The 9,994-nt window shown below is 42.3% G+C and overlaps 2 long non-coding RNA genes across 5 annotated transcripts; one reads left to right on the top strand and one right to left on the bottom strand.

Annotated features, from left to right (window-relative positions):
- The first annotated feature begins 2,631 nt into the window (after positions 1–2,631).
- On the top strand, positions 2,632–8,088 carry LOC127342663 (uncharacterized). 4 transcript variants are annotated; one of them, XR_011755590.1, is made up of 9 exons: positions 2,632–3,133; positions 3,766–3,849; positions 4,480–4,570; positions 4,674–4,810; positions 5,686–5,775; positions 5,864–6,524; positions 6,620–6,666; positions 6,889–6,966; positions 7,489–8,088. It is a non-coding gene; the product is annotated as an uncharacterized lncRNA (long non-coding RNA). The 4 variants fall into 4 exon arrangements; XR_011755589.1 differs by lacking the exon at positions 6,889–6,966 and adding an exon at positions 7,258–7,360; XR_011755588.1 differs by lacking the exon at positions 6,889–6,966 and having other exon boundaries at positions 2,637–3,133; positions 5,864–5,998; positions 6,447–6,524.
- On the bottom strand, positions 5,418–5,796 carry LOC127342664 (uncharacterized). Its single transcript, XR_007876825.2, has 2 exons — positions 5,662–5,796; positions 5,418–5,587 (listed from the first exon to the last, which is right to left on the bottom strand). It is a non-coding gene; the product is annotated as an uncharacterized lncRNA (long non-coding RNA).
- Positions 8,089–9,994: the final 1,906 nt, after the last annotated feature.

The raw sequence follows: 9,994 nt of genomic DNA on the forward strand, positions 1-9,994 counted from the left end.
GAAGAAACAGGGGCGGAATCAATAAGAGAGAGGAGAGAGCCAGCGGTCGCCCATGGAAAAAACTAAGAGGACCCAAGATGGATGATTCCCTGCGGGCTTGAGCGCGACCGCAGCAGAGCAAAAAATAAGTGAAGTTGATCAAGCGTGGTTTCTTTGGTTTTTTTCTTTCTCATTGCTCACAGGGACTTGATCGATTCAGGTGCTATTGCAGATCCATGAGCTGTAATGTTTTGATGACTTAGCACTTTTATTTTTATTTTGTAAGGCTTTTAATAATGCTTTAATAGCCCGTATCGATTGATGCAAAGCCTAGGACTTCCCCTTTTCAAAATTATAGTGAAAATTACAGAATGTTTGTGTGTTGTCAGTTTGCCATAGAACTAAAAAATGACGTACAAAATTAAGGGATACCCACTATTTGAATTTGGTCGACTCAGGGAGCACACTATTATATGTTTCAAATTGATATTACGTGATTTTCACTATTACATGATATAAAAATGGACAATCAAAAGCTACATGGTATTTCGATTTGATCGACGCATGAAAACTTATGAAATGAGATAATTTAATTTTATGCGACACCGTTGCAACGCATGGGTTTTGTGCTAGTTTATAATAAGTTGTGGAATTGGTAATTCTCATATTAGTTAATTCTCGCTCCACTAACTGAATGCTTGGATGTGGATCAAGGTTTGTGGAAACAACTACTCCCTCGTTGCAGCAGCTTTGGTCAGATTTGGTTCAGATACACATTTATCTAGACTCGTTTCAATGCATAGACTCGCTTATTCTTGAAAAATGCTACGACAACTTGAGGGAGTAACATATATTATGGTTTATGGTAGACCGAACGTTTTTTTATACTAGTACAAATGCCCGTGCGTTGCTACGGGTCCTCAAATTATATTTCTCAATATACATATATAATCTAAATATCATATATGAAATTTTGAAAATAGATTTATAGGTGGGTACATAGAGTAGCAAAGTGTAGACAATAAAAAAAAAGGACCGAATGTTGGTTGAAATGTATCATAGAAGAACTTAATACATAGTCACAACAATGCCCGTACTTACAATTTTCATGTTTTTGGTGTTGAGTTTGTTTAATTATATTTTTGTATTGCAGAATATCACTGTTAGAGTACAACGAAGGGGATATACTGCGTATTGTTGCAAGCTGCATAAATAAGGGAGGCACTGTGTTGCCTGTTGCTTGTTGTTCATTTGATATTTTGTGTAAACAAATTGTTATCTTAAAACTAAATTTAGTCACTTGCAAATTTATTCAGTGTGTTGGTCTCAATTTAATGCAGTTTGAGCTTCAGAAAAATATGTTGTTTTTATCTAAGGATGAGCATGGTGAAGCATTGCGGGTTTTTTGATTTGGCATACGTCAAATACCTCATTTGCTATGGAGGTTTGGTTTTCCTATGCATGGATAACCATTTGACATTTTGTTTTACTGTTGAAGTGGGTTTGAAATTTCTGCTTGGGGTAAGAGCAAACGCTCAAAAAATCGGCGTGCTAAACCTCTCTTCCGCCGCGCTGTAAATGGTTGGCGCGCGTTTGGCCGAACTTTGCTCCGCCGGACGCACCAAAATGCAGCGCGTGCACGGGCGGTAAAATTGGCCCTCCGGCGGATGCGGCAAAATACAGCGCGCGCGGCCACGCGACCGGCTAGTTTGATTGTATATCGTTCAAAATGAATCAAATAAAGTACGAAATTTTAACTGAAAATTACGAAATATATTAGAAGTTCGACAAACACCCACATTTTATTTAAATTAAACTAAACTAATCTACTCCGAGTCCTCCCAGTCGTGGTCCGACGATCCGCTAGTTGGAGTCGTGCCGGAGACCGGAGTGGTCGTCCACTCGAAGGAGGAGGAGGAGGTGGGCATGTTCGTGGACGGTCCGGTGCCTCTCTTCTTCTCCTCCGCCCTCCTCGCCATCCGCGCCGCCTTCTCCGCCCTCTCGGCCTTCCTCGCCGCCGACTCAGCGCGGCGCTTCTCGCGGTCGGCCTTCTTCTTTGTCGCCGCTTTCGCCTTCTCCTCTTTCTTCTGAGCGTAGAAAGCTTCCATGGCGGTGACGTCCTCCGGGAACGCGCGCGCCTACTCGAGGCGGAGGCGCTCGGCCTGCTCCGCGACGTGCAGGCGCTGCTCGAGCTCGCGAGCGCGCCGCTGCTGCTCGGTCGTGACGGCCGGCGATGGCGGCGCGAGCATCTCCTCCTGCTCGCGCGTCCAAATGTCATTGAAGTTCATTTGCTGGCGCGGGCGGCCGAGGCGCCAGGCGACGGCGTCGTAGGCCCGCGCCGCCTCGTGCGTGGTGTCAAACGTTCCGAGGCGGATACGCTCCTCGCTGTCATTAAAGTTTAGGGGAGTAAGGATTAATTTAAGTCTTCATTTTGTTTTCTCATGCGAGAAGTAGTTCACGTTCATCTAAAAAAAAGTAGTTCGCGTTCCGAATAAATAAAGGGAATCACGGTAGTGTAGGGGTATAATATAATAGAAAATACTTTGTAAATTCGCAAGTAAGTGGTGCCTCCTCCGCTTTGTAAAATAAAAACAACCCTAAAAAAATCTCTCGCACGGAAGTGGTGCCTCCTCCGCTTTGTAACATGAAATGCTTTGTAAAAAAAAACCACTCTCTCTCTCTCCCACTCCGGTCTCTCCCTCTCCCACTCAATTCCCCATTCCCCCACCGCGTTTCCTCCAACCACCAGGGACGGCGAGGGCAAGCTCTGGAGTGGGTGACCACGGCCAGGTGCCAGACGAGCTCCGCGACGGGGCATCGCGGGCAAGCTCCTCGAGGGGCTGCGAGGGCGAGCTCGGCCATGGCACGGAGCGGGCGAGCCAGCTAGGGGCGGCGCGGGAGAGATCCTCCAGGGGCGGCACGGGCGAGGTACGCCATAGCCGGCGCGGGCGACCACGGCGAGATGCTGGCGCCGACGAGCTCCGCGATGGGGCGGCGCGGGCGAGCTCCTCGAGGGGCGGCGAAGGCGAGCTCGGCCATGGCGCGGCTGGGCAAGCTCTAGCCAGGGGCGGCCGCGGGCGTGAGCAAGTACGAACAGTTCCCTCCGGCGAAATTTCCCATCCAGCCATGGTGTATGCGCGTGCATTGTGTTCAGGTCCGTGGGTCTGAGTATGATTGATTCCATGGCTTCAAAGATCTAGTAGAAGATTGCTTTCCTGTTAATCATGTGATTGCTTGCTTTCCTATTGATCTGTGCAACTTAGTATCAGATTTTGTTCCTGCGTGGTTAATTATAGTATTATGGTATGTGATGATGAACTTCAATTTCATGTCTTACCTGTCACTGGTCGTCAGCAGTTGCATGCTTGCTTATTCATGTAACCAACTAAGCAGTCTGATATTTCCTTTTACCATCAAGTGTTGTAATACGTCCACTATCCGAAGATATTGTAAAGCTAAATTTCACTTTCAAAGCATCTTATAATAGTGAACAGAGGCATATTTTCGGATGAGAGACGATAAAAAATGGTGGTGCTTATAATAGTGAACAGTAGCTAAATTGCACGGAGTAGCTATATGTCTGCAATTGCACGAGCAATATTATTGCTTTACATAATTTAACTGTCCAGTAATATATGGGATTTTGTTGAAATCTGTTCACTATTATAAGACAGTATTTCCTTTTACCATCAAGTGTTGTAATATGTCCACTATCCTAAGATATTTTGTAAAGCTAAATTTCACTTTCAAAGCACTATAAATTTTGGATGACTTCTTATTTTGCAGGTTTTATGGATTGGGAAGTGTCTGAAGGTTTAGTTATTGAATCCATTAACAGTTTTGCTTCATAGCTCTGCAGCCTCTTCATTGGTAAAGCACAATCGCTTGTTAGTACAGTTTGGAATTTTGGATTGTGTCTTTTCATATTTTGACATGCTTCTAGTGCTCTGATTATTCATTGCTGCCTTCTCAGTACACTTAAGACAATTATATCTTCTGAACATTGTTTGGTTAGTTTTTTCACAAGCGGTCATGCTAAGTGCTCTGAATATCTGTTGATGTGCTCGTTTGGCAAATTTTTTTTAGATATTGTATTATTAGTTCTTATGCGTTTGTTTTACTTGATTGGGTTGGGGTGTTCAGGAAACTTGAGGGTTTCAACTTGTGTTTATTTTAGTTGATGATATCCTGCCGTATATGCATTGTTGGTTTCCACAAATAGGCCAAGAAACTCGAATTTTGTGTTGGATTAGTGGGTATTGACGATCCTCAAAAAATTTGTTGTTCAACTCATAAGCAATTAAGCATTAAAATTTTGTGAATTAATTGGTAATTTAATTTTCTAAGATGTGCCTTTTCTCTATATGTTTGATAGACTCGAATTTAGGATCACTGGACGAGAGTTCAGTATAGTTAATGAAGACTACTCTGTTGCATGGTACTACGCCAAATAGTAATCTTACATTTAATATCATTGCTTGCATGCTTGCATGCTTGCAGGAATGCATGATACATACTCCATGTTAGCTGGTTGGTCCATATTAGCTGGTTGGTTCATGACAAGGAAGTGCATTGATTTCTTTGTTCTCTGGTAAGAAACCCTGATTTAGTTTGGCTCAGTTTATTGTTTGTCTTCATTTTGTTTCCTAGCTGTGAGCTTTATTGTTTGCATTACGCTAATTGCATTTGGTCAGCGGTGAGAGTTGGTGTGCTGACCACGGCCATCTCGCGCCTACCTATTCCGGTGTGCTTGCCTCCAGCAACTCGCCACTACGGCCTGGCGCAAATCTAGCACCCGCAGAAATCGAGTCTGCCATCAAGGATTGACAAGGTGAGTAATTCTCTATTGTTTTTTATTCGTGCTATTTGGCATGCTTGCAGATTTTATAAAATTCCTGAATATGCACTAATAACCAGCTCAAGGGTTCTCAAAAACAAATAGCATGGTGCTGTATAGAAATTTCAGTTTAAGTATGTTGAGCAGGTTGCATTTGGCATGCTTGCACTTTCTGATGTTTCTCACATCTGATGTGTGCTTGCCTAGAAAAGTTTTGTCGTGGCAAGGATTAGCTATTTGTAGTCATAACACTTGGAAGTAGTCATAACACAGAAGCTTAACTGAATTATATAACACATGATTTTGTTTTGCACTATAACACTTTAACTGAATTATATATCACATGCTAAGCTAGGCTGCCCCTGAATCAGAGAGAGACTTGAGCTGCTCTAGATTAATTAATTCACTGTGATGCTCAAGTTCACCTAAAGCTACTGGAGACATGAGACATTAAGGTATCCATGGAGTTATAGGTGAACTGAGTGCCCTATGTTCATACACCAACAAATCATGTTTGAAGTAATTCAATGGAAATAAAGGGCTAGGTATTTGGAGTTGACGGGTAGTTCCCTAAATTTGGTGCCAACTCATTATTCACCTCTTACACATATCATAATTGTTGGAATACTTACATTTTCGTCGACGAGGATAGCATGGTAGATTAGATCACCTCCTCTATTGTTTTTTATTCGACCAGAAATAAGTTTCGCAGTTGCCTCCCAGGATCTGTTGTAGATATGCAATTGTTCCACATTGCAGAATGTAACATGACTGCATTATAAACGGAGAAACATGAGTAAAACGTGATGCTAAGAACATGAGTAAAACATGATGCTGGAACTTACCTTGGTGCCATTACCCTCTTGGAGGCGTGGCGACTGAGCAGGTATTGACTGAGCATGGCGACTGAAGATGGATGAACTCGACTGAGATGAAGATGACCTTAGCCTGGAGCTATGGTAAGATGGTTCATTCCTTTAACCTGGCGTGATTTATTTCCTGGCGTGAATCCTAATTTTAACCTGCGTCCTTTAATGGTGATTACAGGCGCACGATTACTGGGAAGGATTCATGCGTGATTACTGGGAAGGATTACATACCATGCGTCATGGGTGTTTCCTGATTCATACCATGCGTCATGGGTGTTTCCTGATTCATGGGTCGTTCTTGGTTTATTTCCATGCGAGATTTCCTAATTCATCGGTCGTTCTTGATTTATTTCCTATTTAGATTCCATTCATGCGTGATTTATATTTCCTGGCGAGATTTCCTGGCGAGATTTTCCTGCCGAGATTACATACCTGACGAGATTGCATACCTAGCGTGATTTATATTTCCTGGCGAGATTACATTTGGCCCATGTTAACGCTTGGCCCAGGCGGGTGGGCAACGAAGGACGACGACGACCAATTACGACCAAACTTTCTCTAAGTATTTTAGAGTACTCTGAATTTTAAAAACATGCATGTGCCTTTTAAAAACATGAGATATCAGACATGGGAAAAGTTATTGAGCTCTGATGTGAGAGTCTATAAAATTTGCACCACCAAAATATTTGTGCATCTGTGCAAAATTGTTGAAAAGTGATATTCAGTTGTTGCCTTCTAACACTTAACTATTTGTTTGGCAGGTTCAGTCATTTTTTACATCACTGGGAGCATTGTCTCGTAAACAATTTCATGATGGCTCATATGAAATGACTGAGCAGGTAAAATAATGTGCTTTAACCACTAAGAAATTGTTGCTTTCACTTGTTATTGAATGTCAAGATCTAATGATGGCTTATGAAATTTGCACCCCCAGGCAAATGCTAAATGATAACCACTCACTCAATGATAACCAAACACCAGGTATGACAATTGAAACTTTATCTGAAGTAATCACTGGATCAACGCCAGACATTGAACATGCTTTCCTGCCTTCTCAAATACTACATGCCAATGCACAAGTTCAGCGAGCAACAGTCTATTTTCTGCCTCCCTGCATAGAAGAAGAATATGTTTTCTGCCCGTCATACATGTTTGATGTTGCCCCTCTGAAACATGAGTATTATTCCATTCCCATTTTTTCAGTGTGAAAAGCATAGAGGCAGATATTTATTGCAGCTTAGCCTCGACTATCACTGCTCTAAGAAAAACACACCATTAGCCGTGAGTAATTATTATAACATTTTTCACATCCAAGCATTTACTTTTCATTTCGGCATGATACTATAAGGTGATGACACTTAACAGTAGAATCGAAACCTTGATGTATTTATAAATTCTCAGACTGCACACACAAAAGCAGTAATTTTAGTTACAACCATATTTTTTGCAAAGACAAGAAACACTTTTTATTTTCTAAAAAATCAAGGCATTGTTAATTCGTTACTCGTTCAAAGTACACTAAGTTCATGCTAGATAGTTGGCTCAAGTGCTTTTAAAAGTGTTGAGTTGCAGTTTGGAGTTGTTGTGGTTATCACCAATCAAGTAGTGGCACAAGTGGATGTGTCTGCGATGTTTGCTGGGCCACAAGTGGATTCCTTGTATACTGAATTTGAATGTATGTTTATTTTTCAGACTAATAGCATGTAGCAATTGATTTCTAATTTTTAAAATCTACATGTTCAAGTTTGCTCTCATGAATGTAGACAGTGCCACAGCTCTTACAGAACTGATTTTTGCATGCAGCATGAAGATGAAGGATAAGAAGAGGCGATGTCTTCGACTGGTTGGAGAGCCAACCTGTGCGTCAAAGAAGAGGCGGCAGACCAATGAGGCAGATCAAGGGGCGTCGGCGAGCCGGCAGACCTCGGGGCGTCGGTGTTGGAAACCAGTGTTATCACGGGGCATCGGCGAGGCGGCAGACCTCGGGGCGTCGGTGTTGGCAACCAGTGTTTGCCAAGAAGGCAGACATCGGAGAAGAGACGGCAGACCACTGGGCGGCGAGGTGGTTGCCGTACGGAAGGCATCGGAGAAGAGATGGCAGCGTAAGAGTGAGAAGAGACGGCAGCGTGAGGGGAGAGATGATTTCCTATTCCGCCCAGCTGATTCATAGGGATACGGCTGGGCTGATTGGTTTCCTTGTACGTCTGCGCTGATTGGTTTCCTTGTATGTCTAGGCTGATTTTTTTCCTTGTATGTCTCGGCTGATAGCTGATTGTCTGCGCTGATGCATGCTGGATTGCGCTGATTTTTTTCCTTGTACGTCTGGGGACGGAGGGACGACGAAAACGACCAAACGTATTGGGCTATTGGCAGAATAAGGAACCAATTGAGTCTTTTTAAGTAGTAGAGATAGAGGAGACCAGTTGGACTTTTTTTCCTTTCAGTGGAGGCCATGTGTATTTAATTTGCATTTTTGCATCAATATTTTCTCTTCGTTATGTGCTCGGAGTGTTCGAGCGATGCCTACCAAAATACCACGCACGCCTAGTAAGTTAGCCTTTTTCCTGCACATGGAACCAGGTAATCCTTCGCAAGATTTTTTTCTACATTTTATTTGTATAGTTTTACTTTTATTATTATTTGCTGCTTTGTCCTTTTTATGGATTTTGTTCTTCTTTTTCATTGTTTTCTTCCCGTTTTCTTAAGTTCTTTATTATGGTTTTCTTTTAGCTAAGATTTCATACTTTATCCACAGAGTGCAATGACAGAGTACAAAAACATATATAAAGTGCAAGCATCAACATGCAATCAATCCGAATTAATAGATGTAGATTCTGACTTTGAAGCGGAAGAATTGGAAGAATAAAAAAGTACAAACTCCCTCTTCCACGATATTAAGCATAGTACACAACCACAAATTTGCCAATAAAATCACGCAAAACATGGTTCATCAGTCTCATGAAAGTGCTAGGTGCATTAGTAAAACCAAAAGTCATTACTAACCACTCATATAAACCAAATTTTGTTTTAAAAGTTGTTTTCCACTCATCCCCTTCTTTCATCCTAATTTGATGATAACCACTACGCAAATCAATTTTAGAGAAAACAGCAACACCACTCAATTCATCTAGCATATCCTCTAAACGGGGAATAGGATGACGATATCGAATAGTAATGTTGTTTATCGCTCTACAATCTACGCACATGCGCCAAGTACCATGTTTCTTAGGAACTAGAATAAGAGGAACAGCACAAGGACTAAGGCTTATGCGGATATAACCTTTGTCGAGTAGCGCTTGTACTTGCTTCTGTATCTCCTTCGTCTCTTCGGGGTTCGTTCTATATGGCACCCTGTTGGAAACCAAAACCGTACCCCTGTACATGAGCACAAGAGGCATGGTTGTAGGATCCTCACTAAATTCTCTCATGTCTTATTTGGTGGCTAATGAGACTAAGGAATTCACTCTCTCACTTTTCGTTATATCACTCACGGCATTACAATTCTATCGCCTATCTAGAGATGCATCCTCCAAGTTTACTTCAATTTTCTGACGAGACTCATTGACAATTTGCCGTGGTGACATAGGCTGTAAGTTAATTTTCTTGCCCTTGAACTCCAAGTGATATGTATTGGCGCGGCCATTGTGTTGCACAGAACGGTCATAGAGCCATGGCCGGCCCAACAGCAGGTGACATACCGTCATAGGAACCACATCAAAATCAATGGAATCCTTATACGGTCCAATCTCAAAATCAACACGCACCATGTGTCTCACCTTCATCTCACCATTATTGCTCAACCACTGAATATAATATGGATGCGGGTGCAGTAGATACTTCAGTTTCAGCTTGGCACATAACTCTTTGCTTGCTAAATTGCGACAACTCACGCCATCAATAATAACCTTCCAAGCTTTATCAAGACCAACAAGTGCCTTTGTTTGGAACAAATTGCAGCGCCGTGTAGATGCACTTGACTGCACATTAAGAACACGATGTGACACAACAATAGTTTGAGCTTCAGAAGGATAAGCATCAAAACCATCACTGTCATAATCATCATCTTTTAGAGCATTTGGATCAACATCATCTCCAGTTTCATACTCATTGTCCTCATTAATAATCATAACTTTGTGGTTAGGACAATCTCGCTTGAAGTCACCCTTGCCACCACATGTATGACAAGCCATATCGCGGTTGCGCGTTGCTGACATATTAGAACTAGTTCCACTTGATGTAGGAACGGGCTTCTTTGTGTTGGACACATTGGAGAACGGCTTGCTAGGCGAAGTAGAAACATCCGCAGGGC

The sequence above is a fragment of the Lolium perenne genome, chromosome 3, assembly GCF_019359855.2.
Source record: "Lolium perenne isolate Kyuss_39 chromosome 3, Kyuss_2.0, whole genome shotgun sequence".
Taxonomy (NCBI): domain Eukaryota; kingdom Viridiplantae; phylum Streptophyta; class Magnoliopsida; order Poales; family Poaceae; genus Lolium; species Lolium perenne.